Source organism: Pteropus medius, unplaced genomic scaffold, assembly GCF_902729225.1.
Source record: "Pteropus medius unplaced genomic scaffold, Ma_sr-lr_union100, whole genome shotgun sequence".
NCBI lineage: Eukaryota > Metazoa > Chordata > Mammalia > Chiroptera > Pteropodidae > Pteropus > Pteropus medius.
Window position 1 is genome coordinate 1,649,106 of NW_024353787.1, and position 5,723 is coordinate 1,654,828.

The 5,723-nt window shown below is 34.9% G+C and overlaps 1 pseudogene; it reads right to left on the reverse strand.

Annotated features, from left to right (window-relative positions):
* Nucleotides 1-4,191: 4,191 nt before the first annotated feature.
* On the reverse strand, nucleotides 4,192-4,287 carry LOC120593338 (uncharacterized; annotated as a pseudogene).
* Between the last annotated feature and the right edge of the window lie 1,436 nt (nucleotides 4,288-5,723).

Sequence of the window (5,723 nt, forward strand, 5' to 3'; positions counted from 1 at the left end):
ATAATTTTGTCATTTCAAGAGTATTATATAAATAGAATCACTTAGTGATTTGTATTAGTCTCAGCCTATCAATAACCCATGTTGTGACTGGACCAACCTTTGTGATTCTTATTATAATTACAAGATGCCCTTTATCTAGTCGCGTGGCTGGCAATGTGTTTATTAGATAGCCATCTTTGGAGTGGATGCCTCAGCAATCAAAGCTTAAGTCAGGCACTTGCAATACAAAAAGAAACAAAAACTGTCAGGGTTTACACTATGCCCAGTAGGAGACTTTCGAAATTGGCATTTTTTTCACTTAGATTGTGTCTTTGAGATCTATCTAAGTTGTTCTGTGTATCAGTAATTTATTCCTTTTTAGTGCTGCAAAGGATGTCATGGTATGGATTGACCACAGTTTATTTAACCATTCACTGATCGTAGAACATTTTAGTTGTTTCCAGTTTCTGGTTACGAATGATCGTGTATATGTTTTTGTGTGGACATGTTTCATTTCTCTGAGATAAATGCCCAGGAGGAGTACAAAAGCTGGATCATATGATAAGTTTTTAAAGAAACTTCTAAACTGTTTTCCAGATTGTTGTACCATTTTACATTCCCACCATCGATGTATGAGAACTCTGGTTTCTCTGCATTTTCACCAGCGTTTGATATTGTCACTATTTTTTATCTCAGCTGCTATCATAGATGTGTAGTATTATCTCATTGTGCTTTCCGCAGTGGCTAGTGATATCAAGTTCATGTACTTATCTATCACTTTATATTCTCTTTGGTGAAATGTCTTCATGTCTTTTGTTCATTTTCTAACTGGATTGTTTGTTTTTCATACTGTTGAGCTTTTAAAACTGTGATAAAATATACATAACATGAAATTTACTGTCTCTACCATTTTTAGGTGTACAGTTTAGTAAGGTATATTTGCATTGTTGTTCAACCAATATCCAGAACTTTTTCATCTTGCAAGACTGAAACTCTGTACTCACTAAAAAACAACCCCTTCCTCATCTTCCCTTCAGTCCCTGGCAACCACCCTACTACTTTCTGTCTCTATTAATGTGACTACTCTAGATAACTCATATAAATGGAATCATATATTATTTATCTTTTTGTTACTAGCGTATTTCTCTTAGCATTATGTCCTCCAGATTCCACCATATTGTAGCATGTGCAAGAATCTGCTTCCTCTTTATGGTTGAATAATATTCCACTGTATATATAACCACATTTTGTTTAATCCATTCATCTATTGATGAACTCTTGGATTCCTTCTACCTCTTGGCTCTTGTAAACAATGCTGCTATGTGCATGGATGTGTAAATATCTCTCAGACACCCTGCTTTCAATTCTTTTAGATCTCTATCCAGAAGTGGAATTGTTGGCTCATATGGTAATTCTATCTTTAATTTTTTGAGGGACTGTTAGACCATTTTCCATAGCAGCTACACCATTTTACTTTTCTAACAACAGTACACAAAGGTTCCAATTTTTCCACATCCTTGCCAACACTTGTTATTTTTTTTTTAAATAGTAGCCATAGTAATGGTTTTGAGGTGAAACACTGTTGAGTTTTGAGAGTTCTTTTACATTCTAGATACTAGTTCTTTATTAGATATGTGGTTTACAAATATTTTCTCCCAGTCTGTAGCTTATCTATTTATTCTCTTTACATGGTTCTTTTAAGAGCAAATTTTATAATCTTGATGAAATCCAGTTTATTGATTTTTTATTTTATGGATCATATTTTCAGTGTCATGTCTAAGAACTTTTCATTGAACCTTTTCATTGGCCTTTTTGACACCACCTGAATGCAGACAGGAGAGGGTCGAGTACCTCATTACATCTGAAGATGGAAGACTAGGCTGGTGGTGGTGGGGATGCAGCCAAAGTTTTTCTTTGATTTTTGGCTGGATTAGAGTGGTTATTTTCTAGAAGTTTTCTATCTTGCTAAGCTGCGCTTTTCTTGGTCCTTTGTCTAGAGAGGATTTTCTCATGGCCTTTCTTTTCTCTGCACTCATTGACATTTCCGGGTTGCCTACCTCTCCAGAGCCCAGTGGGATATAGGAGGCCAAAAAGAAAATCCAGGGGGCTCACTGCTGAGTTGTTCCTTGGGTCCTGAAGTCCCTAGCCAATCTGCCTTCTTTCCAACTTTAAGAGTTTTATGTTTGTTCTATATATCATGTCCAGAGTTTTAGCTATACTTAGCAGGAAAAATAGGATAAAATGTGTCTATGTTATCTTTCCACAAGTAGAATTTTAGTTATTTACTAAGTCAATGATCTGGGAAAGACAGAAACAAATCGAGCTTTTTTTTGCAGATTTTGGGGTGCTTTGACTATTTTCCCTTAAGGCTATGTCAGCAAGTTGGAAAGCCAGTTTGCTTGAAGTTCTGGGCATCCTCATAATTAATACCAGACCTTGGTGTGATTATTAATAGTGTACCTCCACAGCTGGACCTCACAGATTTTGATTGAATGCATTCAGCCTTGAAAAAAGAAACCTGCTAAATAAGCTTGTTTTGTGAGTCAGTTTATCATTAAGGTGAACAACAAATTCATTCAGCTCATTGGTGTTTTCACACTAGGTTTTGACATCTCGGAAACACTGGCTAGCAGTTCTCCTTGCAAAACTGGTTGTATATCACTGAGGTAGGACAAGCTTTTCAATGCAGTTTCCACAAGATAAGTATTCAAACCACCACTTATTACAAAATTTACTCATTTTACTTCCCCAGTGAGAGCGCTAAGGAAATCAAGAGGCTGACCCTTTGAGGTGAAGCATTAAGGTCACCAAGGCAATGATTCTGGCTCATTCAGTAAGCGCCTGAACCTGCTATGAGCACTCCTGCAGTTGTGCCTGTCAGAACTTTACCTCCATCTGTTCACTTCCTCCAGCCGATTCCATGATTTGCTCAGGAACTTATATTATCTTGTTGAAATTTTCTTAACCAGTTATTTCACCATCAAGAAATTTGCATTTGATGTCTTATAGGTATCATCATTATAAACATAAACACGGTGAACAAAGACCAGTAAAATGTCCTGAACATCAACATCTGTTGAGTCACATCTGTTGAGGCTGTAAGGTGAAGAACCTACTTAACCCTGGTCTCTTTGCTGGTTTTTCAAACATGCCTTTTGAGTATATCAAAATGCATTCTTTTACAGTTCAGTCTATAAAGCACCTTTTCTAGCTTGTCTGCCTCTTCCGATCCCAAACCTTCAGCTATATCTATAGTTCGGTTCCTCATGTTCTCTCCCTCTTCCCGATTACAAGGGCTTTTCCTTCTAAGGTGGTTTTAAAAAATTGTGGTAAAATATATATAACATAAAACTGACCATTTCAGTCATTTTTAAGTGTACAGTTCATGGCCTTAAGGACATTGACATTGTTGTGCAACCATCACCACCCTCCACCTCCAGAATTTTTTTTTATCTTCTCTAACTAAAAATCTGTACACAATTAAAACAATAACTTCCCAATCCCCACTCCCCCAGCCCCTGGCAACCACCATTCTACTTTCTGTCTCTGTGAATTTGATGACTCCAGGTACCTCAAATGAGTGGAATCATGCATTATTTGTCCTTTTGTTAGTGGACTATTTCACTTAGCATAATGTCCTCAAAGTTCATCCATGTCATAGCATGTGACAGGATTTTTTCCCCTTTTTACTCAGCTATTTTTTTAAATAATTAAATTTTTTCTATTACAGTTACACACAATATTATATTGGTTTCAGGTGTACAACATAGTGATTAGACATTTACATACTAAGGAAGTGATCACTCTGATAAGTCCAGTACCCATCTGACCTCATTCATAATTTTTACAATATTATTGACAATATTCTCTATGCTGTATTTTACATCCCCATGACTATTTTTATAACTGCTTATTTGTATTTCTTAATTCCTTCACCTTTTCCACCCTACTGAGTTTGTTTTTAAGGCTGAATAATATTCCACTGCCTGTCTATACCAAATTTTGTTTATCCATTCATCAGTGGACACTTGGATGGCTTCCATCTTTTGTCTATTGTGAATAATGCTGAATGTGGATGTACAAATGACTCTTTGAGACTCTGTTTTCAATTCTTTTGGGCATATACTCAGATATGGAATTGCTGAATCAAATGGTCATTTTTATTTTTAATTTTGGAGGAGCTGCCACACTCTTTTCCATAGCAACTGCACCAAAAATATGGAACACCTCATGAATTTGACTGTCACAGGGACTATGCTAATCTTTGTATTCTTCCAATTTTAGAATATGTGCTGCCAAAGTGAGCACCTAAAGTGATTTAAAACTAACCTTGAAGAAGGCTTTAGACACTTTTTTTATTTGCTTGCTTGCTTGCTTGTGCTGTTTCACTGTACAGTCCCTTTTCAATACTTCTTTTCTTTCAAAGTTGCAAAAAAAATCTGTCAATTAACATTAAAATGTACCTGTGTGTATTTATTAATAGTTATTTAAAAATAGTAACTTCGTTACTTCATAAAAGTAATACACTTTCATTTAAAAGTTGAAGCATCATGGTAAATTTTTTTAAGAAGGCAAGAAATCATTTCAAATGCTACCACTCTGAAATAAGTAATATTAATATTTTGGACACAATTTTTACCATTTCTTTCTTCAATTTAAATACAGAAACATAAATTGATATAAATAATTGTATAGGAATGGGATTATATTATATATACTATTTTAACATAAAAAGGTTAAATTAATTTTATTTTAATTCGATAGTTAGAAAAAAATGAAATGAAACTGGACCTGCTGAACTTCAGAAAAATATTTCCTCACTCTGAAATAAAAAAAGTTCTTCAAGTGCTTTCTAGATTAAGATATGGAAAGCATTAAAAGATGGAAGCCACTCTATAGATATTACTTATATGTTTCAGTTTATTTTTTTATTTTGCAGACAGAAGTCCTACTACATATTAGATAAGGTAATTAGTTCCTTATTCTTCCTCTTCAATTCTTCTCTCACCCTTTGATGTTAATTGTTTTAACTTTGTTGAGATTTATAAAGTAGATGTTAGAAACGGTTTGTTACAGTTCAATATGTACATGGATTTGATGCTCACCCTGAGGCTTCTTTCTCAGTGTTGCTATCTCCACACTCTTTATTCTGATTCCTTCTTTTGCACTTGAGTTTCAACACAGAGTTTTTTGTTTGTTTGTTTGTTTTTTCAGGAAGGACTCACAGGAGCTATATTATCTGAGTTTTTCATGCTAGCGAATGTCAGCGATTATCTTTGTACTCGAATGATAACTTGGCTGGGTATAATATTCTTATGTTGTGTGTTCTTTCCTTCAGAATTTTTTTTAGCTCTCTCTCTACTGTTTTTGGCATTGAAGTTGTTATGGAGACGTTTGAGGTGGTGAATTGCCTTATATCTTTGAATGCCTGAACTTCGCTTTTGAAGTTCAGTAATTTAAAAAAACTGATTGTGTCTCAGTTTGGACTTTCTGTAACAGCTTTTTCCCCTGGCATATGGTATACCCTTTTGATGTGAAAATTCAGTTCTTTTATTTCAGGGAAAATTTCTCGCATTTTATCTCTGCGTCATTCCTTACATGTGTTGTTGGGTTCTTTTATGTCAAGGGCAAAAATCACTCTTCTTTTGGCTCATTTTTGCTCTAACCTCATTGTCCTGGGATGACTTTTTTTTTCATGTCATTAATTAAATTTTAAGACCCATCCCTTCTTCTTCCTAATTTAT